Below are 26,356 nucleotides of genomic sequence, written 5' to 3' on the forward strand. Positions count from 1 at the left end.
TGAAGTCAAGCTATTTATACCATCCCATAGGAGGTTATAGTTTGCTTTGTTGAAGTTTATTACTGTATTTGCTTTGGGGTAGGTGTTATACTTACTTTTAATCAGACTGATTTGTGGTTAGATCTCACCAGGGAGGACCTCACAGTGAAGGTGCTACAGTGGTCACCCATATTGGTAAGCACTTGATGCAGTATGTTGGCTCCCCTTCTGGGGATGTCACATCACTGGTCCAGGGCACTGTAGTTAAGGAAGTTGACTAACCTTTGGGCAAGTGAGTCTGAACATGAGTAATCAACCTAATTGCTGGGTAGTTAAAGTTACCCCAAACCATGTTGTTGTGATGTATCTTGATAGACACAAGTAGATTCAAATAAGCACAATGGGTGTCCTGATTCATGAGTCTGCCCCTGTAGCTGGCAGTCTCTTGATTAGGTGCCCCTCCAGCAGTGAATAGCACCTGCAGTTTCTCCAGGGAATCACACTGTTTAACCAATCTGCATGTGTATCTATCTTTAATGAATATGTATACATCATCTGCATTACCTTGCATGCTTTATGTTTGAGAACTGAACATGTGGAAGGAGGTGTAGCCTGGTATGGCTTTGGTGCTGCCCATAGCCTTGAGCCAAGTCTCTGTGACTGTGCAAATGTCTGCATCTTCTAAGGTGGTGCCACCTTCCTGTGAGTGGAGTTTCTTGTTAGCATTTCTAGCATGTAGCAGCACAACTGTAATGCTGTTTGTAGAGGTGTTTTCTCATTGGAAAGTTTTCCCTTAAGACACTGCCTGAGGGTGTCAACAGCCTTGGCCAGTAGACAAAATCCCAGGGATGACAGATGAAGACCATCTCTGGCAAAGCAGTGGGATCTGTTGAGCAAGCCATCCCAGGCTAATGTGTAGTGGAGACCCTTTACAATGACACCACATGCTAAGGCAATTATTAAATTTAATAATTTTCCATGTGTATTGAGCCATCATTCTAGGGGAAGGTCAAATGCAACTGAAGACCATGAGCTTACCCAATGGAGAAATAGCATTCGTAAGCTCAGTCATATCTTTGCATACAGTCTGAAGAGGTATGTCTCAAGTTGTACACACCAACAGGAGTTATGACATAGTCAGAATGGTACCTTATGTTGACAGACTTGCATGCATGTGTGGTGCGGTCTATCCTGGCATCTCACACACGGCTGACTGTGACCTTTCCCTTATGTAGCCTGGTGAGATGGACATCAAGGTATCTCATGATGTCATCACCTATGAGTAATAGGTTTGGGTGACAGTGGTGCATGAGCTATTATGTGTACTGTGTTCTGCAGAAGTATGATTATGTGCAGTGTGCTTGCATTTGGGTTTCTGAGGTGGCTCGTGTTTGTGTATGTGTCTAATAAGGAACTCTGCACATTTAATGTAGGTATGTGTGAAGTGGGTGTGGGTGGAGTAGGAGGTGAGGCATGCATGTTGGCAGACCACTCATTGTCATATGTAATGACAGGTGTGTGAGACAGCATGGAATCAAGGTTTTTTAATATAGTCGAGGTTCCAAGATGGTGGGAGTCTGAGTGGTACCCTCTCCTTACAGCTCCAGTACTTACTTTCGGCTTGCACTGCTTTACTTGTGCAAATACAGGCAGTTTACATATTTTTTGATAGCTCACCGGCTTCCGATCGTGGTGAACCTTACTCAGCTTAATTGAACTGCATTAACTATTGCTAAGAGTTCTTATCATATACTTGCTCTGCGCTATCGCTCCTGCACGTGGAACATTAGAGGCCTGAACTGCAGCACCATCCTTAGTGACAGCTCCCAAAACGATATCATCGCAAATAACAATGAATAGAATGGCCAAGGACTCTGAAGGCATGGATGTTCAAACTGTTAAATCCAAACTATCTGCCATTACTACATCCCCTGAAAAGGACGTCAAAAGATTGAGATCATCCAAATCAGTACCGGACAATCCCAAAGAACCGATCAGGCAAAAAGCTGAAAATACCCCTGTAATGGAAGAACTAAAATGTGCCTTCACACCCTTACAGGAGGCCATCCAAGAATTGTCAGCCAAATTTAATACCTTTGACACTACCATACATAAAATAATAAACAGGCTGGATCTTGTGGACGAGAGATCTAAAGCAAATGAGTTTGAGATTCAGTCTTTAAAGGAATCTCTTCAGAATAAAGACAAAACAATCAGTACTATCCAATCCAAGCTCGTGGATTTTGAAGCAAGAAGTAGAAGAAATAATCTAATTATCAGAGGCTTAAATGAAAAATATGAGACTACTCAACTGATGGATGTTGCTGCTCAGATTTTTACCTATCTATGCAAAGAAACAAGTACTGGCTATAAATTCAACATTGAAAGAGTGCACAGAGCACTCCGAAGGCAACAATCATCTTCTACACCAAGACCAGTCTACGTGAAGCTGCTTAACTTTCAAGACGTTCAAACTATTTTAACAGCTTTTAGGAAAACCAGAAAACTTACTTGGAATAATCAACCGCTTATAATTTCACAGGATCTTCCCCTAGAAATAAGAGAAATGCGTCGGAAACTGGCTCCTTTCTGCGCTGATCTCATTCAGCGGAAAATTAAGTTTCAGATGAAATTCCCTGCTACATTGACTTTCGTATACCAAGAAAGTAAACTCTCCATGTCATCTCCAAATGAAGCCAGAGCTGTTTTCATTAAATATTTTAGCTTAGATCCCTCTAAATAGATTTCAGGAACCCTGGATACACTTCTTTTTGTTGTCTGAGGACTCCTTTAGATGTGATGCCCAGTCAGCGTTATTTGCTGCACACTCTAAAGCGAGAGTATTTCGTGTATCCGTTTTTAAGTGGATACAAGTGCTTTATGTTTTGATAATTCGTACTAAATATGATTTCTCAAAAGGTAGCTTCTCTTGAAAGAGGAAATTTAACATATCCATATTAATCTTCATCCTGATGGTCTTTTTCTTTTTTTTTTCTTTTTTTTTTTTACCTGTAAGTATGGAAATACAGTTGTCATCCCAAATGTAGATAACCCGTTGCTTTGTTATATCCGGCACAGTTCTTAGTGCTTATAATGACCGGATTTGTTATATTTCGATAAAAACTGTATATTGCTTCATCGACACCTGACTATTTCTCCTAGATACCACAAGTGTAAATGGGAGCTAACAATGACTGTATGAAGACTCTCCTTTTGAATCTTTTTAAGTGGTGTGCATAGTATAGTAACATTTATACTGAAACTTATCTAAAAGTAAATCTTATACTGTACTATTCTTCTAGTTTTAAACACTTTATAGACATACTGGAGACTAATAGGAGGATTTTAGGGATATGATGTCCAGACTTGGGCTTGATAGGAGTTTGTTTGATTTTTGTAAATACTGTATTTTTTCTATTTTATTTCCTAGGGTTAAAATGCTTATATTTTATTCATCAATAGATTTATCTAGGATATTTCACTCATGCATTCTCTCAATTGCTATAGTAGGGTGGGTATGCACGGGATTAGGATTGAGGGATTTCTGTGCCATATATCTACTGGATGCTGCCTTACTTTTACGACTTATAAATATTAATAGTAACTCTCTGCTACTTGATGTTTTCTTAACCTTATACATCCATGTATTTAGATTTAGATATCACTTTATTTGTTTACTAGAACAAATATGTCTAGTGTAATTAGTAGTATCTCACTTTCATCGTGGAATGTGAGAGGACTCAATAATAAGGATAAAAAAAAAAACTGGTAATGCACCTGCTACTTAAGGCCAAATCTGAGGTGTGTTTTATACAGGAAACTCACTTGTTAAATACTGAATGGACAAATGAAATCAGGAAATCATGGATTAGGGATATTATTTCTTCTGGCCCTGTTAGTAATTCTAAAGGTGTGGCAATAATTATTAAACAAGCCTTTCAACCACAAATTATCTCGAAAGGGAATGATCAAGAGGGCAGATGGTGCTTTTTTACTTGCTCGCTAAAGTCACTAGATTACACAATATTATTTCTCAATATATATGGCCCGTGCTCAGAACACTCAGACTTCATTATGACTATCTATAATCTCCTTCTTAAATTCCCTAATCATAGATTCATAATTGGAGGTGATTGGAATATGGTGATCAACCCCCAAGTGGATCGTACAGGCAGATCTAGGTCTGAGAACCCAGTGAATTGTAAAGCCCTGATAGATTTGATCGAAGATTTTGATTTAATTGACACGATCGCCTTCAGTTCTAATACCCCTGAATATAAACATAATCACTTCACGTACTTTTCTAAATGCCACCATTCGTGGTCCCGTATTGATTACTTCTTAATTTCAAACTACTTTAATAATAGGAAAATTAAATTTTCAACAGAATCCCGTTTCCTCTCAGACCACTCGAAAATAGAGTTGGAAATAAATTTAGCTCATATCGCAGTACATAAAACCTATACATGGTCACTTAACTGTAACCTTCTGAAAGATCAATCTCTGAGAGATGACATTATAGCGACCCTTATTGATCTTTTTGGAATGAAACAAGATTAAACTATCCCCTTTGACATCAGATGGGCAGCAGCCAAAGCCATACTCAGGGGTATCTATATTAAAAAAGCGAGCTTTTTAAAAAAAATGCGTGCTAACAAATTAACCCAGTTACTACGAGACATTAATCAACTAGAAAGAAAGCTGATTGATAACTACTCGGTAGATACAGAGAAAGATCTGATCGCTAAACAAAAAGAACTATTTGATTACCATCAATCTAATCTTTCCATTTGGGAATTTAGATATATAGCGAAATTCTCAGAAATTATACAAACACCTTCCAAAGCTCTTGCGAAATTAATCCTTAATTCAACTAAGTCTTCTAGAATAACTTGTCTTCAGTATAATAATCAATCTTATAGATCAGAGGAATCCATTATTCAGCTATTACATCAAATATACTCTGAAATTTTCGCTAATACCAATTTTGTGACCACAAGGGAAGAGATGAAGGAATTCTTGGATGGGATTACCTTCCCGAAATTGACTGAATTACAGAAAGAACTACTTTCGGCTCAGATAACTGAAAAAGAAATTCTTGAAGTTATTGATAGTTTAAATCCAGGTAAAGCCCCTGGCCCAGATGGATTTCCGTCGGAATTTTATAAATCATTTAAAATTACGTTAGCCCCTATCTTACTTGAGTTGTTCAAATCCTTTGCTACGAACGGTATTCTGGACCCATACATTAATTATTCCAAAACTATTCTGATTCCCAAAGATGTCTCTGATGCTATCAACCCCAATAATTATAGACCGATATCACTTATGAATATTGATATCAAAATTATCTCTTCTCTATTGGCAAATAGACTAAAAAATGTAATGAAAGATCTGATTTCTCCAGAGCAGGCTGGGTTTATGAGAAATAGGCATACATGGGACAATACCTTAATATTAGAATTGTTTATAAAAATAACCAAACAAGATCGAAATCCCATGTATGCCCTGATATTGGATGCTTGTAAGGCCTTTGACAGGGTCAATTGGGACTTCTTGTTTATGGCTCTCTCGAAATTTGATCTCCCTACTGAATTCATAAGCCTGATCAAAGCATTGTACAAGGGCTCATATACTTATCTTTATATTAATAGTAAATATTCGAACCCCATAAAGATAACTAATGGTACCAGACAGGGGTGCCCCCTCTCTCCTCTCTTGTTTAACTTATACTTAGAGGTTTTGCTGCTGTATGTTGTACAGAAATCCTATCATGCTATCCCTAGGATATGTAATCTAGATATCAGATTTACTGCCTTCGCAGATGATCTTAATTTGTACTTTATGTACCCATCCAAAGATGCCATGAAATTACTAAATTCCTTAGATGTCTTTGCTACAGTCTCAGATTTCAAGATAAATACCAATAAATCCTTTATCTTCCAGATTAATCCTGCAGCTCATAAACCTCACCTATTTCCAGTATTGCCCACACGTACCTCTCAAAACTTAGATTACTTAGGTGTCTCATATGACCATTCATATTCCTCTATCCTGCAATCTAACTTATCTAAGATCTGGACGTCTATATCGCAGAATATGAAGAGATGGCAGTTATTAAAGCTTTCTACACTTTCAAAAATCTCTGTTGTCAAAATGAATATACTCCCCAAAATTCTTTACCAATGTAATTCATCTCTAACCTCAGTAGCAATTACTTTTATCAAGAAGATGCAGAAGGAGATTGCTAAATTTGTTTGGTACCCAAAATCGGTTAGAATGTCGTATCATAGACTTACGCTTCCTAAATCAAGGGGAGTTATGGCAATGCCCAATCTCATTTTATATTACAGAATTATTCAGGCCAATAGAATCCTGGCTATCGCTAGCCATACCCCTGACTCCCCATTATGGACTCCACTATGGATTAAATTATGGTGCAATTATACTGCTAGTATTGAGATTATCCCCAAATCTCTACCCTTCCTAACAAAGACTTCTATCAAAGAATTTAAGCTACACGGTATATTAAAAGGACTTATTAATACATTCCAGGAATTATTTAAATCTATGGGCTTAGCTAGTGCCCTCCTTTTGTTCCAGCCTTTTCACCTTAATCCCAATATTAAAATGGGGAGTCAGATGATAAACTTAAACAAGTTTCCTCTTATTAAGGATTATACATTATGGGAGCTTTATAAATTTAATCATCTTTCTCTAAAGGAGTTGAGAGAAAATTTGTCCCTGTCTAAACCTTATGTTATTATACTGAGGCAATTGCGAGACCTCACCTCATCTTTTCTATTAAATCAGCATAGTTCTGATGCTGAAATTCAAGTGGTCACTCATTTTTTACAGTGTTTAAATACTAAGAAGCATATGCTTTCTATAGCGTATAAAGCATTCTCCTCCTATCTAGGGGAAGATGAAATTATATTTGCGGATTATTGGAATAGACATGGTACAAATTTATCTCCACAACAGAAAGTGAGGTCGATTAATCTTACTCTCAAACACTCCCCCGTTAAGAAATTTACCTTTACACAATTTATGATTACAAATAATCTATACATAACTCCTCTTCATTTAAATAAATTCAACTCATTTATTTCTGCTTCATGCCCCTACTGCTCATATCCCCAAGCTGATATTATTCATATATTATGGCTTTGTAAATACGCTCATAACCTTTGGTATTCTCTTAAGATTAGACTAAGTAAAATGGGATACCATAAATCAACATTAACCTGGGAGATGGCCTTGCTTCATATTACAAATATTACTATGACTCCTTTTAGACTCAGGGTGTTGATCACCTTATGCCTTCTAATTACATTTTATATCTCCAAACATTGGATGGACAGGTCCAAGCTTACGTGGGGAGGCTTCAGAAACTTGGCAATTACGTGTATATCTTCTCAAAAATGGATAACTGTTAGTCCACGCAAAAGTCTAGAAAACCAGAAATTCTGGGATTTTATTTTTTTACTTCTGTCTGAAGGGTGACGTCAGTATGCCATTTATGATGGGATGAAACTGAGATTCTCTAACTTGTCTTGAACATTAAGCTAGACCTTCTCCTAATACGATTATTGCTTTTGTTTGGGTAACATATTAAAGGCAGCCTTATGTTTTCTTAGTAGAAAAATGAAGGTATTGACACAGTGTATATAGTTTTTCTTGTAGTTATAGTAGTTATAGATACATGAGTTTCTTATGGTTACTATTGACTTTGTTTTCATTATATGTGATAACATCTAGTATTTCTCAACTTCTGATTTACACGATTATATGTTTTGATACATAAATTGAAATAAAGAATATTTTGAAAAAAAAAAAAAAAAAAAGGTTTTTTAATATAGTCACATCTCTCACACATTGTGTTTATGTGGAGTAGAAGTAGAGGGGTGGTGACACTTTCCACATCTTGTCAGCAGTCATTGATAATACCATTAGCAATAGAGTCATGCTTGTGTGTACATCACATTAGCCTATCATTAGGCAGTGGTCTGACATATAGTGAAATGTAGCATGTTATCACCTTTACGCTGTTCTCCTCAGGTAAAACAGCACCTGACAGTGTTCCATAACATGGTTGATTGAGTATGATACTTTGCCAGGCATGTAGCCCTTGCATTAACCATAATCCTATTATTAGGCATAATCATAATAGCATACCTATAGATGTGACAATGTACAACTCAAGCAAAGTTAGGGTCATGCTGCTACACCCTTGAGGTTGACATCCTCAAATACACTGTCTGTAGGCACTTCTTGCAGTGAAGATGTGGATGTCCATGCATGCAGGGAGAACTTGTTAAACTTTGCAGTCATTACTTTGGCCTTTCAAGTCTATAATGCCTGTCAAGTGGCCAGACAGCAAACTGAATGTTGTGTGACATGATGTGAGAACACAAAAATGTGTTCTGGTAACATAAATGTACAGTATGGCATACCTAGGACATGTGGGAGGAAGAAACACTTTGGCCACAGGTGGCCACTCCTCTGCAGTAGGCCACAGATACATGTCACACAGATGTCCACCATTATGCTGTTGAAGGGCAGGCTGCATGAATTGCTGTGACATTGTTACCTAACATGGATCACTGCCACTGTGGTGCTTGTTCGAGCAACCTTGGATGTCTATGTCAGCTGACATTGAACATTATATTGTGAGGTTGCAATTGTGCTCCTAATCACCATCCAGTGATTACCCTAGTCAAATCCTGACAACCTTGGAACAGAAGGTATAATACATGCAAAACACAAATGATTGCTCTGGTTGCTAATCAAGGCATCTACCTGGAAAATGGTACGTCAAGCCTACAGAGCCTTGCATGATGTGGGACAAGTGTATGGATGAAGAAACAGGCTGTGGCCTGCTTCTCATCATGAGCTTGGTACTAACATTTTGCTTCTGGTGAGAGAAAAAGTATAGGAGCATGGTATCCTAGGACAGGGTGGCTGTGATGAGACCAGCAGTAGTAGAAGCCAAGCACCATCAATTCAGGGGACTCCCCTGCATTCTTCACCAGGTAATTGTGTTATTTCAGTACACACTGCTTGATTTGTGTCTAACTGCAGAATAACTGTGTAAATACTCCCTCCTTACCTTCATAGGGTGTACATATTACTTTCCTCTCCAGTGTTTTCCTGCACACTGTACAGACTCAGACACCTTGGATGACAATTTTCTTGGAAACCCTGATGGAATTAACTGCAATACCGAGTTGCACACAGGACAACTAGCATGCAGTGACAAACACTGTCCCCAGAAGTCTCAGCAGTCTGCTATTTAAAGCCATGAAAAGAATGTTCATGGAAAAGATCAGTAAAAATGCAATACACCTACAGACAACCCAGTTTGATTTTTCAAGGGCAGATCATGCTTACCCTAACCAGTGGACCTCATTGATTGGTAAACAATGCAATGGATAGGGGAAAATAACTCACTCCACCTACCATGGCTTGACAAGGCATTTGAAACTATTAGGCCATCAGGCATTGTTGACAAACTCTAGAAGTTATTTACAAACTAGCATGCTTGCCGGTGGAAAGCCAAGTGGCTGACAGACATTATCCAGGACAATAGCATTGGGGAGTCCACTGCTACAATGAGGCCAGTCACCAGTGGACTTCCCTCAGAAATCATTCCTGGGACTACCCTTTTTAGGCATTTCCTTCTCTGCAGTCATGGCTACTTTCAATGGCCTCTAACTGACAACATTTGCAGGTGATTGCAAATTAGGAGCTGTCATTAAATCCCACACTGACTCAACAGTTATCCAGGATGGGTTAATGCACACATTCAGTTATTGTCAGAGCCATGGATTAATGCCAAGGAAAGTACAATGCTATCCATTGGGAAGTCATCCACCCCTGGTAAATATCGTACTGTCTGCACACCTCCAACAGTTGTCCCAGTAGTCAGGGACTTATGGACACAGAGAGTGATCTAACCTCTGACTGTCACGGATCAGTAAGGTGTGGGGATTCATTCAATGTTGCACAACATATAGAGAAAGGTATGTTATGTAAATCCAATAAAGTCATTGCTGCACTGTATTTTGCATTCATTACACCTATCATTGAGTGCAATGCCACCTGTGGTATGTAGCTACACAGGCATATTTGACAACAGTAACATCCACAGAGGTTCCACAGTAAACCAATACACAGTGTACATAACATGTCTTATGCAGACCTCGTCAAGGCCGTAACTGTATTCTGTCTCCAACATGGTTTGGAGGGGAGGTGTATTGTTGCCAGACAGGGAGGTGACAAATCCCACTGTGTACCTCTTGCATATCCAAGAAAGGAGTAGCATGAGAATTACCTGTCCTACATACCTACACCTTGACTGTGGTATAAATAGGACATGCTAGAGAGACAGGTATGTAACCCAGGGTTTACATTTTATATGTAACAGGCTCCATATGCATGTGAAACAGAGTTCTGCTGTAATGCACATCCTGTGCAAGTTACACAATGGGATGCAGAACAACACAGTCATAACTGGCTTAAAATAAATGTCTCTGATGGATACAGGGAAATTGTAGATGGTTCATCTCCCATGCCACAGCTTGTAGATGTCTCATCTCCCAAAGCCCTGCTTACACTTATCAAGGGTATCAGACCTTGTCAGAGATTAGGGATGTATGACTAGGCTGAAAGAAGTCATTGTTCTAGTTAGCCTATTATACACATATGAACCTATAGAGCCATGCGCCTGTACTGTTTTACTTTTCTGAAGACATTTTTCTTCTGTGCTGACATTCCATCCTGTGATCTGATGTTGATGAGATTGTTGTAGCTGTGCACCCACAGCTGTGTCCTACATAATCCTGAAAGTGAAATGTAGACATTTCCATAAGATACCTTTCATTGTGTAAGGATACAGCCATTATAACAGCATCCAATGTAACATACACAAAATAATGTGGTTTACTCATTACAAATGGCAGCATACAATATCTGTAAGTGGCCAGTGCAAGCAGCATGTCAAAGGCAACAATAGATGAAACAAATACATATTAATTTAGATAGTCACCCTATGCATCAGATACATAGCTTCATTTTCCTGCATCGATGAGAAGGATGACAGGGATGTGGCACAGGTATAATCACTTGCACAGGGTGTTGTATGGGGGTGCAGGAGGCCTAGGCTGACCCAATAGGTTGGCAAGCATGTGTGTGAGCCAGGAAAGAAATAAGGCAAGATGAACCATGGAAATGTGGCTTGTGTATCTGTAGGTGACCTGAATGTGACAGTGGGGTTTAAGTGTCTGCATGAACACAGTCAAGTTCAGTGATAGCCCTATGTGTCTGTATGTTGGACAGCTTTGAGACATGCATGGTAGAGCTGACAGTTTATCGTCTCCACCTCTGAACACAAGAACTGGCTCTGCCAGGAGTTGCAGTGGCATCTCCATGCCCAAGGTCAGATGCTGGAATACTACCTGAAGATAACTGCTGTCTGGGACCATGTCCTCCCCAGGAACATCCAGAACCATGACCCCATGGCCTGCCACGTCTTGGTGTGTACAGCACACTCCCCTCTGGAGTGCTGGGTGTACTGTCACTATGGGACCATGATTGTGCATGGTCACGTGGACTCTCAGCAGATGTAGTTGCTGACCTACATCCATGAGTCTGATGCTCAACTCCAGCCAGATGCTCCATCACAGACAATGTGCATTCCAAGACAGTGTGCAATCTGTCTCAGACCACTGTCTTTCCATTCCATAAGTCAACTGATCCAGGGTATCAGCAATGTGGTGGAGGCAGTCACAGATGTCAGACTGTGCTGCATCCATAACCCTGAGCATTTGTCTGGAGTTCCTTTTGGAATGTGCCTGTGTCTCCATGATGGCCCTAAAAATATGCCGAGTGACAAGTGATGAGACACCTGCAACAGGTGGTGGACAGCAGGCCATCTATGAGCACCCCTATCAATCCACCTGTGTGGAACCTCACCAACTCTTTGGCTATGGCCAGTGTCAATGCTGGCTGCAGCCATAGTAGCCACACTTCCTTGTTCAATGTCCCCATTATCCAACTGTCCAATATCTGTGGCCTCAGGGGACTGGGTATGCATATACATACTGACTGTGTATGGTGATAATGAGGGCAGAGGAGTGATGTAAACCTCTGTGACAGATTCAGCCTCTGCAACCTTCTACTGTGCCTCACTTTGGCTGCCATCATCATCAGAGTCTGATGAGACACTGGCATCAGGTTGTGAAGGGGACAAAGAACAACTTCCCAGGTCACCTGTGATAGAAAGAGAAATACATCACATTAATACCTGCATTGCTATGCTATGCAGTACTATGTTGCAATCTTTGTTAGACTGTATGGACTGCTGTCAGTACTACAGACATGTATAACCCACAATCTGATATAGCAGGAGATGAGGACATTTTCTTCCCAAATCTGTAAGTATTCAAAAATAATAGTTCTTTAAACTAGACTTTCATTAGCAAGACAAATTATGCACACTGTTGACATTCTGCAGAACTCTGCACAGTTTACAGGTATGGCCATCTGAAAAATCCTGACAATATTGTGAAATCAATAAATATGGTCACACCTACAAGGCATAGGTATGACCCTAAAGTGTGCACAGTCAGAACATAGCTGTACATTTGTCAATCATGCAGAAAGTACGTCAATCCAACTAGATGGCCTAGGATGACACTTTAGCTAATACCATGAACTAAATCTACATCTCTGACAAAAATGGTTTGTGCTTACCAGCAGCAGGAACAAAGCCTCTTCCTATTCCTGATGGTCCTGAAAAACATTTGAGGGAGAAGTAATGTAAACAGTACCACATGTTACAGTACAAAATTGGCACTGCATCCAAATATCTCCCATTTACAGTAGTTGCTGTGTTAACAGGTATGTGGGTCACAATCTCTGCATTAGCATAAAACCTCAGCTAACCTCCTTCCCCCACCCCATGAAACAGCTGACACCCACGTAAAACTATGTACACCCAGACACACTAAATGCTATAGTATTTTAATGCTGATGCAACTAAGCATACCTGGATGCTCCTGTTGAGTGGATACAGTGGCACCGACATCCATGACCTATCCCATAACCCCCCTAATTAATCCCCCAGTCATACCATACCTCCTAACTACTCTACCTCCCCACCCATTCTAAATAGGGCCATATAGCTCCATCCCCTAAACTCTAGCTATCCTGCTCATATTTATTCTGTTATCACGCTGCACTCAAACACCATCATGTCCATAACTACTATTACTATGATCTCACTCCTCTCACTTACACTCTTTCTTCTAACAATAATCACGAATTTCCAGACACCCAACATACCTCCTACACTTACCTGTACAACCACCACACATAGGCCACATTTATCAAGATACTTAGACATCCACCCTAGCTTATTCACAGCTAATACCTCTGTGCTATACAAAGTAAAAAATCTACCTCTCCAAAGACACCACATTATCACACCAGCATCAGCAACTATAGCATTTTTAGGAAAAAAAAACTGATAAGTATAACCCACATAATTTGCCAAAGCATTATATCCCAGTGTGATGATATACAACCCAACCTATGCCCAACCCCCACCCCCCATCCCCAGAAAACCTAGAATCAAGAGACATGAACTCCAGGTGTGGATTTCACAAAACAACCCCGATATTATAGCAACTACCAAAACCTGGTTGAAATCATATGTAAAAGACACAGAATTTCTTCCCCCAGGCTACTTATGTGTAGAAACAGAGGAGTATCAATACTCTTCCCTAGCAAATATGCTTTAATTCCCTACTCAAAACCAGCACCCAACTTCTCCCCAGCTGAAGTACTAATCTCTATATTAAAACTTAACAATCATATAAACAATTGCATAATTGCTCTATATATTCCACCAGGAAACATACCAATATTAGATAACATACTTGCCTAGACATCCCAAAACATAGATAATGAAACCATCATCTTAGGTGATGTAAACATTTATTGGCTAGACATTGCCCAAAAGATCTCCTCAAAAAGACATAAACCTTTACAACTTCTCCCAGTTAATTCAAGACATCACCAGACCCCACAAAAATAACAACTGTGGTTCCACAATACACTGGATATTAGTGTCCTACCCTAACAATATCACCACTGCAAACATACTACCTAATACCATTAGCAACCACCACCCAGCATATATCCTATTCAAATCTACTCCAACCCCAGGCCAACACCAATACAAATCAAAGTTCCAACCATCCATTTTTAAAGAAACCTTAGCTAAAGTAAACTGGAAACCCCTCAAATCCCTACCACTTAATGAGGCTGTTGAATTCTTTAATTCAAGATTTCTAGCCATTCTAAATAGGCAAGCACCCATCTGCCAGAAACTAATAAAACATAACCATGCAAGCAGGTTCTCAAAATCCACCAAAGTAGTCAGGTCCACAAGGGATAAAATCTGGAAATCATGGCAGAAAAACAAAGACCCCTCAACTCTACTACAATTCAAGCAACTCTATAACCAGGCAAAACAACTAATAACCAGAGATAAAAAAGACCACTACCTTTATCTACAAAGTCAACATAAAGATACTGCAGGATTCACGAAGCATCCATGTAAGAGTTAGCAAGTCTTACACGGAGGCTGCAGTTAAACGGGTGATGTCAGCATGCCATGCATATTCATGAGAGCATGCTGAATCACACCCTAGGCTAACACGGTCCATGTAGCAATGTTGGGGGCGTGTCCGCATGGCGAGATGTGCAAAGGGACACGCCCCCAGAAGAATCAAAGTCCCAAAAGGAAACTCCCACGAGTGAGTCCGCGGAAATGTCAAGAAACACAACAGCACACATGCCCCTACAGACTGAAATGTAAAAGATAAAAATGAACAGTTTAATTTTTTTTTTGTATTTCAAAAATGTTTGCCCGTAATTGCGCTCGTTTGCGCAGGTGTGCCCTTCGCTCAGCCACAGTTAGCAGTCATGGAAAAAGCATATAAGCTCAAAATATGCAAAATAAGCCAAGTAGCAATAGCGTAGCGGTAGAGACGTCGGCTAAAGAAGAGGCAGTCACGGTTCAAGCCCCAACAGCATCATTTTTTATTTTTAGTGAAATAAGCACGAAACAATCCCCTGACATATATGTGTATATATATATATATATATATATATATATATATATATATATATATATATATATATATATATACAATTATAATTTAAGTAAAATGCAATGAAATGGGCCATGGTTTTATGAAGAAATCTGACACAATAAAAAAATAAAATATTTTATAAGTGCCCATAGCTGAGCAGTGCTCTAACAAGCTGAGTATGTTTGCCCGCAGGTGACCAGTGGTTTAACAGGTGTAATGTGAGTGCCCGGAGTTGAGCAGCGCTTTAACACGCTGAAACTGTGTGCCCATAGTTGCGCAACATTTCTCACAGTGTAATATGCATGCTCATAGCCAAATAACGCATTAACCAGCGTAACCTGTTTGCGCAGAGCTGCACAGCGCGCCAACCGGCTTACCGGAGGGCAACGTTGAGCAACCTGTATCAAAGCTACCTTTAAACAGACACACCTCCTTGCCTGTCTAGACAGTAGTAAAATAAAAAAAAGCAATGCCCAGGCTCAAACCCAGGATACTGTGCATCATAGTCAAAGTACTGAACCACTAAGCCATGACAGCTTCACTGAAAAATGCAGTATTAGCATACATATAGGAATGAATGGAAATAGAAGCATGCCAAATCAGGTTTTGTGAAGCTGATACAATTCCAAAATGGCCAATCACAGATAAGTGCGGGAAAAACGGCATATATAAGCCCCATAGGTGGGAATGCACAGCATAACTGATTGTGGAACCTATTTGCAGTCAGGATGGCAGGTGTAGGAGAGGGTAGTCGCTGTTGAGCATAGAGGTGGGGTGTTGAGGAGTCCAAATACATGGTTTGGCTCTAAGTCCACGATCATGAGGCTCAACTCATGCAGGGCCAGGTTCTGTGGGGTGCATATAAGGCTGAGGCGTGGAACCGGTTGGCACATGATCTCACCAGTGCCATAGGCATACCAAGGACTGGTGAACAGGTCCGTCACCACCATGCAGACCTGAAGAGACAGAAGCAGGACCAACTGAACCGTTGGATCAAGGAGGCCCGGCAAATGTCCAACGCCCCACTACTGAGTAAGTATCCATGTAATTATGTATGTAAGGAATTATCCTAGCTGATATTATGGAGATGTATGTTCCAATATTACTTCATTTATATTACAGCTGCAGGTGTGCGTTCCATGAATCAGCGAGCCTATGGTGATAGGCTGGAGCGGTTGCAACCACCAGGCAGGTTAGTAATTATAATTCTGTAATTGTTATACAATATAAGTGAGACAGCTTGTAAAAGAGGTCAGTGTAGTCACATATTAATAAAGTTCAAATGACACTAGAAGAAAGATTCTGCTAGTACTGTATGATTAGATAAGTGATGCAGCTTGTAATCCAGTAATAAAAAGTAAACAAGTCTGAAATAGTGATTACCCACCTGAAGTGTAATATCAGATAACCTGCAGCAGCCTGAAAATCAGTGGTAAACAAGCTAAAGATAATAGACATGTGTCAAATACATCCCCTTAGAAAATCTGCCATATGAAACAAGTGAGTCTGTTGGAAAGGATTGTTGTAATCAGGTATGACATGTTAATAACGCCTAGAATAAAGTACCAACTTGAATTGTAAAAATAAAACAAGCGAGTGTGAGAAAGAGGTATGAATCGACCAAGAAAGCTGTTATAACTTCTGAATAAAGTATACTGCAGTCAGTACATAATGAAATGAATGAGACAGCCCCAACCAAAAAGTGAAATGTTTGAAATAAAGTACTGAAGCTGGAATGTGTCTGTCCCACAATTTGTATATGTTGCTGTACCCTTGCAATATGGAGATAGTATGGTTGTATGAAATAATGAACATCCACAGTTGTCTAGAGCCATATAAATGAAATGTAGCAGGATGCTGTACCTGAACATAGCCAGATATGAAATGTGTATGAATAAAAATGCAATGTATATTAATGTATCAGTAACAGTCCCATCACCAACATTCCTAAGGTTACATATAGGAAACTGTACTAAGACCTGTAGGGTATATATATCTGCAGCTACTAGAGATGTACAGCATATGTATATGTAGTTGAAGTTGTTAATGAAATATTTCTTCACCCTACCCTATATTCACAAATAATGCCATTCCACAACAAACTAGGTATGTGTATTCACAATCAGTTCCTATGGACATTTGTCCTGTTGGTTCAAACATATTTGCATGTACGTTGCTGCATGTGCCCTGTTCACATATCCAAACCTGATGGCCTGTTGCCATCAATCGACCTGCATGCTGTTGGATTGTGTACTGTTGTTCAAAATATGCATGTGTTATGCTTGCTGTTAAATGTTTGGAATTCATGGATGTTTGGTTAATGGGAATACTGATGCATGCTGTTACAACTAATTTTGAATGGTATTGTTTGTTACTAACCCAAAATGTCATAAAATATTTCTAAACATAGGACAACAGGGAAGGCGGGTTCCAGCGGGCCCACCTCTCCCACCTGAGCTGGCGAGTGCACCTGGCACTAGTGCCCAGGCCGGAACCTCCTCCGGTGGCCCTGTGCCACCTTCGGGTGGAAGCACTGCAGGGGATGGGGCTCATCCCCCCTCTGCAAGCGTGGCCGGAGGAGACCGTCCACTCACCCTCCAAAGTGTCCGGTCTGTGGTGCGTAGCGAGATCAGGCATTCTGTGATTGAACCCCTTTGCCAGCTTGAGGCTCGGGTGGCACAACTCATGGGTGTCCCTGCTGCCCATCCTACACAGCCCCCAGTACAACCCCATCCTGGGCTGTGAAGGCACAGTGGCAACTGCCCATGGGTGGGGATCTCAGTTCCACTGTTGCCATCTGTGGACTCATGGGCTTGCGATATCCCAACATCCGTCCCCGTCAATTGTGTTTCCCCCCCACATGTGTCATACTCCACCCCTGTATGCATCTTGTTTGGCTTGTCTGTTAACCTCCCCTACCTACCTCCCCAAATATACCTACTTCCTGTACCTCACATTCCACTCTCATCTGAAAAAAAAAAAAAAAAGGGCACTCTGTTCCCGCAAAAAAATTACGCCCCATACGTAGCTGCCCAGTTTGCAGACATGTCTGCTAGACATGTGAAGTGGTAATTACAATTGGCTGTACAACATATTTTGTTGCCCTCATCCCTCTCTCAGGGGTGGAAGGTTTCAAATTTCACATCAAATTACAGACATATGCATAGCTGTTGCTGATAAAGAAATGGGCAGCTATGGGCTTTTCCTACATCCTTCCTGCAAATCCCGAGCTTGTTTTCTTACTGTCCTACCCTCTTTGTGCCCCCTTTTTCACCACTGTCCTATCTCCCCATTTTATTTTCTTTCAAAGAAATTAGCATGGGTGTGCATGAGATTAAGCACTTTTAAGCAGTTGTAAGTGGGTGTGTGGTTGTGTGCGCTTAGCTAAGCATGTGTGCGTGAAGCTAAGCGACAGTGCGCATGCGTGAGCTCCACACAAACCAGCACTAACCCACTTACAACTGCTTAAAAATGCCTTAGTCACTCTGAATGACAAGGCCTGTAGTCTGCTCAGCAGCAAAATAAAATTCCTCTGTCAGTCTCGAACCCAGGAAACACTAGTCTGCATGACTTACCACTAAGCCATAACTGATATACAAAAACTTTGTGCTGAAAGCAATATATCATGAAATAGTAGGACTGAATGTAAAGGGAATATAGGAAGGCTATTACACAAAGCTTTTCTTGTATCTTTACTGGAAATTCTTGTGGATTTGTATAACATTAGTGTGAGAAGAGAAACAGCCATGCTAGTCGGTAGCTAGTAGGTAATAATGTGACAGTAACATCTTGCAAACCACACACACTATCAGAGCAGGATAAACACTGCCATATTTGAACAAGTAAGAGGCCAGACATTGCAACTGGGACTGATTTACAGGGATGTCCCTGATTTGAAAACAAATGTTAACTGTGCCCCACTGACTCCCTGTGAAATGTACTAACAGTAGGCAGAAAGGGGTTTTGTCCCACATAATGGTAACGGTCAACTACTGAAAGTATGCACTACGTGCATGCAGAAATGGTGTATTAAAACACATGCTCAAAATACCCTACAGTCACAACTGCAGAAAATCTGAAATATATCACGGGTGTATCCCACTGATATGGACCATTCCCTGAGGCTGATAAAAGATACACCTGAGAGTGAGTATCTGAGGCCTGCAAGTGTCACAAACTCACAGGCATAGCATTCTGTCTGCTGTCACACAGTTTGTGAATAGCTGTAGAATAGCTTCCACAAGCACACACACATGTAGGTGTACAACCCACAAATATCAAAGGAGGTATCCAACTAATAACAGAAGGACAGTATAGCAGTTTACAAGCACTGCATGTGCCTGCTATCCATAACTGTTAGTACAAAGTACAAGGTGCCACTACTGCTCAGCAGCAAAATAAAATATGCTTGTAGGTGTCAAGCCCCACACCTTGGCCAGACCAGACTGCATGCATGTCGATCATGTCATCCCAGGCAGACAGATGCTAGATCCCCTTAGAATGACACCAGAAGCTTAGCCAATTGTTGCTTGGTCATCACATATAAGGAATTGCTGCTGAAAGAAATATAGCAAGCATTACAAGGAGTGAATGTGAATGGAAAATAGGACAGCCATAGCAACACATTCCAGTAAAGACACCTAGCAGGCCTCCAAGGAGTGAATGTAAAGGCTAAATAGTGAAGCCATAGCAACAAATTATTAGGTGTCAGTTAACATACACACTGAGAAGAATAAACTGGAGGAAGCAATAGTCAGGTGTCAGTACAACATGCATGTCAGTGCCTACAACACAGCCTGAGATATGAGAGACATACCAACCTTTACGCTCACACAACAGTGTCCACAGCATACCAGCATGGTACCCACCTTGAAAATCTGAAAGGGCTATGCCTACCTCACCTAACATTTTATAGCACTGTCCTGAAATCACAGTGAGAACTGCAATTACCACACAGCAGGCTGCATGCAATTAGCAAATGCTGGCTAACAATTGGTGCAGAGGCCATCACATGCACATCTGCATATACCTACAAAAGCAGCCTGTACTCCCAGTCCACACATGCAATATGTTCATTGCAACAGCCGGAGGGGGGGGGGGCGGAGAGAGAGAGAGAGAGAGAGAGAGAGAAAATAAATAAAAACAAAAATGAATAAGAGACACAGACGGCCAAAACTACAACATTACAGAACAGCAGGCTACCAAGCAGCAAGCCATCAAAAATAGCAGTGTCCAACAAAGTTAATGTAAACTAATAATGTAATAATGTACATACTGTGAACCCTCCATATGTGTTATCAGTCTGTATATATATATATATATATATATATATATATATATATATATATATATATATATATATATATATATATGAAGATGTGCATAGGGCAGGGGACATACTGCAACTGTTAGTGAAGGCTGGACATACATATATATGTGAAGGATGCTATGTGCACATATCAATGTAGGTTGTAATGCAATGTACAATGTAGGTTGCACAGTAATGACTGTTTAGCAGTATGTTAGTGTGTGTATTTGTATGTGTAAATAAAAAGGTATATATATATATATATATATATATATATATATATTATATGTATATGTATGTATATTTATATATGTATCTATATATAATATGCATATATGTATACATAGATAGAGAGGGATGTAGAAATAGATAGACCCAGAATGATACCACAGTACATGGACAAAATGATTGACCTCAACAATTGGCTAAGCTTCTGGTGTCATTCTAAGGGGATCCAGCATCTGTCTGCCTGAGACGACATGATCGACAGTCCATGATGCTTTGCCAGAGATGGCCTGCACCTGTCGCCCTCAGGATTTCGGATACTGGCTAAGACTCATGCCACCCCTATAGTGCCTTTGTCAGGCAAGGTTCAAATGACAAATTCACCACTGTAAACGGTGACATCTGTGACACCTGTGCAGTGACAGAGACCTGGTTCAAAGCTCCAGAGAGCACTCCTGCATTACCAGGCTTCAATTCATACTACACCTTTTGGCCACCTAACCCAGAAAGAAGCACTAAAGGCGGAGGCGTGTCCATATTCATTTAGGATGTCCACACCTCCAGGCTAGTTGCACAGCATAATGCATCTGAGGTATCCAATTGCAACTAACTCTGGGTAAGACCGCAATCCAAATCGCAGCTTGCTACAGACCCCCCACCATGTCCCAGGATTCACACCCCTCATTTCATGATACACTAGAAAGTATTGTGTGCAACACAACACCCTAATAATGGCCGATTTCACCTACCCCACCATTAACTGGAAAAACTACTCCTGTACCAACTCTATTGCTCAACGTTTTCTAGAATTCATAAATACCAACACCTTGGATCAACTTATTCACACCCCCACCAGGGGCAGCAATATCCCAGACTTGGTCATCACCAACATGGGAAACCGGTGTTCCACACCAGAGGTCAATTCCTCGTTGGTCAGATCCGACCACAAGGAAATCAGCCTAGACATCCACATCCCACCCCCAGCCCCAATTAGGGACACCATCGTATCAAACCTCTCAAAAGCCAATGTCACACTTCTTAAGACAGAAGTGGCAAACTGCATGACACCCATGCAGATGGACAATAGAGGTATGACTGCCGAATCCTACACAAATGCACTGTATAAGCACTTACACGAGTGCATGGATCATGCTATCCCTAATAGAACCAAGATGTTATCCCCCAGACAAAGGAAGCCAGTCTGGTGGTCCTCTGCCATAAACAAACTATACATCAGAAGAAAGAAACTGTTGCAAAATTCCCATGACTGGAGGAACTCCCTGGTCAACCTCAGTAAGAAGCTGAGATCCCTCATAAAATCTCCCAAAGCTAGTTACGAAAACAAAATTGCCACTGACTCTAAAGACAACCACAAAGCATTCTATAGCTATGTCAAGAATCTAAATGGGAACACTCAGATCTGCTCTGAGGTACAGCATAATGGCACTAAATATACAGAACCAACTGATATTGCCAACATCCTGGCAGATAGGTTCAGTGCTAACTTTACCCCCCTCTCACCCCCTAGAGGGCCCATCTCTATACTGGAAGAATGCAAAGTCCCTATAATCACGACTGCACAGGTAAAATACACACTCTCCAAAGCCAAGAACACAGCATCCATGGGACCTGACAATATCCTAGGCTGCGTTCTACATGAACCACTGAATAAACTGGCACCCTACTGCAGTACCATGTTCAATCATAGCCTCACCTCAGGCTTTGTAGCCACTGAATGGCGCACCACAACACATCCCGCTCCACAAAGGGGGAGCCACGACGGACCACGGTAACCACCGCCCCATTAGCCTGATGAGCCTGGTCTGTAAGGCCATGGAATGTACCATCATGGAACTTATAAACAAAGACATTGGTAATCTCCAAACTCTGGACCCTACTCAGTTTGGATTTGTAAAAGGCAGATCATGTCTCCTAAACCTGATTGACTTCTTTGATGCAGTCACGAAAGCCATAGATGATAGTAAAATGGTTCACACAGCTTATGTAGACCTTGCCAAGGCTTTCAACACCATCCCCCATTCTGGAATTATAGATAAGCACACTAAACTAGGTATAAATCCCTATGCCATAAGATGGGTTGCCAACTGGCTCACGGACAGAACCCACACTGTGAAAGTAGCGTATTCCAAATCCGACATCAGACCAGTGACAAGTGGAGTACCACATGGTTCAGTCCTGGGTCCTTCCCTGTTTGGTATCTACTTCTCTGAAGTGCAGGCCAACACAGAAGGTCTGTGGATAACAAAGTTTGCAGATGACTGCAAACTAGGAGCCATAATCGCAACTCCTAATGATATGGGCAAACTACAAAAGGCCCTCACTGAGACAGATACCTGGTGTCAAAGCCATGGCCTGAAGCTCAATGCCAAAATGTGTATTGTCATCCCTGTGATATAAACTCTGTACCCATGAACTACCACATAGTTGGTAGTCTACTTAATGCCAAAAATGTGATAATAGACCTTGGGACACAGGTGCACAGTAGTCTCTCCTTTGGTAATCACATTGCCACAGTGGTCGGGAAATCCTTCTACGTGACTCATCTCATTACAAAAGGATTCCCATCCAGAAAAAAGAGGTCATTGTTCCCCTCAACTCATCACTTATTAGACCCATGATAAAGTACAATGCCCCTTTTGGTATGTACCTCACAGGACAACTACAACAACTGGAAAGACCACAGAAATACCACACAAAGAGGATTACTGGCCTCAAACAGATGCCCTATGCAGACCGTCTCAAAAAACTACAGCTTGACTCCATGGCATATCACCTACTCAGGGGTGATCTCTGCCTAACATACACAGCTATGTCAGACCTAGAGCTGTTGGACATGCTCCACTTAAAGAAATCCCAATCCCTCTGAGCTACATGCTCTAGGGACCTTAACCTTGTCACCACAAGAAACAGAACATGCTGGAGGGATAGAGTCCTGTCCCAGACACTTCCCATACTCTGGAACAGACTACCTATCTATGTCAAACAGAGCTCCTCATTAGCACTCTTCAAGAAAGATCTTGATGATTGGATGGGAAATGGGGAATTCACCCCGGGGATCACGTCTGTGGCTCTGCTTGACAGGGGCATAGGAAAATACCTTTCTTGGGTGGCGAAAGCCAGGGTACATTTATTGGCTAGGCTTGTATGGGCCCTAGGGCCGATAGCCTAGTACCTACCTATGAACCTGTGAACATATATAGATAGATGGATAGAATATGTATATACACATATTATGTAATAGACACACATATATATAGATATATATATAGATACATACACATATACAGACAGATATGAATGTGTACAGATATGTATGTATATGAATATCTCTCTCTCTCTATATCTCTCACCCCCCTCTTTCTCTCTCTCTCTCTACATATATATATATATATATATATATATATATATATATATATATATATAGATATATATATAGATATATATATATATATATATATATATATATATATATATATATATATATATATATATATATATACTGAGAGAGGCACATGTATGCAGATGTATTGCAACAGGTGCCTGGTGACAAAGGCATGTACTGAACACCAGTGCAGATACAGGAGTACCATACCCCATTCCAAAACACTTACCCCACTAACCACCACATGTGTGGTTGCCTGCCTAATACTGGATGTGTCAGGAGGGAACATGGGAAACAAGTGTACAATAGCCTCCCCTATGATATTCACAGTGGCACACCAGTCTTGTAATACCTGTACATGGTACATGTCAGCAGAAATGGTGTGTCAGCTAGTGAAATGTAGGTCACTGTACCCCTCTACACCTCACAATGTCCTACATGGTATGTACCTCCCATGACAACTACAGAAAGGGAGAAGGATACAGTCATACCTAACAAACAGTGATAATGCCCTCAAACACATTACCTATGCAGAGTGACTGACAAAACCACAGATAGAGTGCCTCTCAAACTACTGACACAGAGCATACCACTGCTGGATATACATAGTTAAGTCACACCCATAACAGTTGTCCAACAACCATGGTAACACCTCACAATATCCCCAGCATAAATGACCTATGTCTGTCATCCTTGGCACCGCAGTAAAGAGCACATGGTGGAGGTACAGGTTCCTACCCACAAATAGGCCATACCCTGGAGTAAACCACCCAGCATTACGAAGCAAGGCTCCCCATTAGTAGATGTCAGACATACCCCTGTTGAATGTTATGCAGATAGGTAGTATGCCATATGAGTCACCCTGTGTAACTGTTTGACAGGAGCAAGTACAACCACATTACATGTGTCCCAAGGGACAGGGTAGCATAACAGTATGCTGCTGTAGGCCCAGGCCCAATAGCATGCTACCTGCCTATGACACAATGCACACACACATGTACTCATTGCAATACCAACTATGTGAGGTGGAATGCGTGTGCCACTGACTGTGTGCAAGGTCTATAATGGTGTGATTGCTCAGCATGACTTTGTGTCTGTCATGTTAGTGTGTGTCCTTGGTGTGAGGCCAGAGAAAGATGTGTCAGGTATTGGGATACAAACATACTACATTGCCATATGTTGTGCTGTGGTTCCCTGTATGTGACTGTTGTGTAGGTATGGTTATGGCAACAAAGACTACGGTGCATTACCAGTGACATTTGTACTGTGCATTGCATGCATTGCATGGGTTGACAATGTTCCCCATACATTACCTTGATACATACCCCCAGTGTGAGGCTGTGCATTGGACCTCAAACAGTGTGCCAACTGCTGGAGTCTACTTGTTTGTTGTATGGAGTGTGCCAGGCACTGTCACAGAGTTGTCGGCTGAGCACTGATATGTGGTCATTCACATGTGTATCCCCCAATAGACAGACAGATGCTATATATGGCAGTTCAGTGATATCACTACAGTAGAGTTTTATGTGTGCCATATCACTTGCTCACATATTTTTCTTTTCCTTCCAGGGCAATGGTGCACCAGCACAATCCCACGTACTCTGCTGCAGAGGAAGAGGAGATACACCAGAGCCTGGTGCGGGATTTTGCCACACTCTTTTCCCGCACCAGCCAGAACCAGCAGGAGAGGGCTGCACTGTGGCAAGACCTTGTCCATCGGGTAAATGACATAGGCATGCACAACCGGACATATGAGCAGGTACACCATCACTGCAGTGATTTAATTATAAATGTCCGTCAGCGTGCATCTGATATCCACAGGCAACAGCTTGCCACAGGTGGTGGGGTGGCTATACACCCACCCTCACCAGACTGGAGGGGCTCCTCCTAAGGGTTGTGGCTCCAGCCCAACAACAACAACATCCACACACATGTGTAATGATGGAAGCTGGAGCCACCCAGCAGGAGGACTTGGAGCGTGCAGGTAACATGCCATATCTATAGTTGACTGTTCTCTACACAGGTAGTTTATGTATGTGTGAGGTGTGTACTGTGTTTGCAGCTATTATCCTGGTAATTCTTGTGCAAGAGTGATATTCTCAATATCGGCAGTAGACCTGTGAAAGCCAATTGTTGTACTACTGAACTGTATCATACTCACAGTATCAATTGCACAGTTGTGCCCACTGACAATGAATGTCTTATTTGTGCAGGTCCCTCTGGTGTAACAGCAAGGCAGCCAATCCATGCTGGTGAGTGTGTAATAACATTCCTTTA

Source organism: Protopterus annectens, chromosome 10.part0 (genome assembly GCF_019279795.1).
Source record: "Protopterus annectens isolate FY-2018-M chromosome 10.part0, PAN1.0, whole genome shotgun sequence".
NCBI classification, from domain to species: domain Eukaryota; kingdom Metazoa; phylum Chordata; order Ceratodontiformes; family Protopteridae; genus Protopterus; species Protopterus annectens.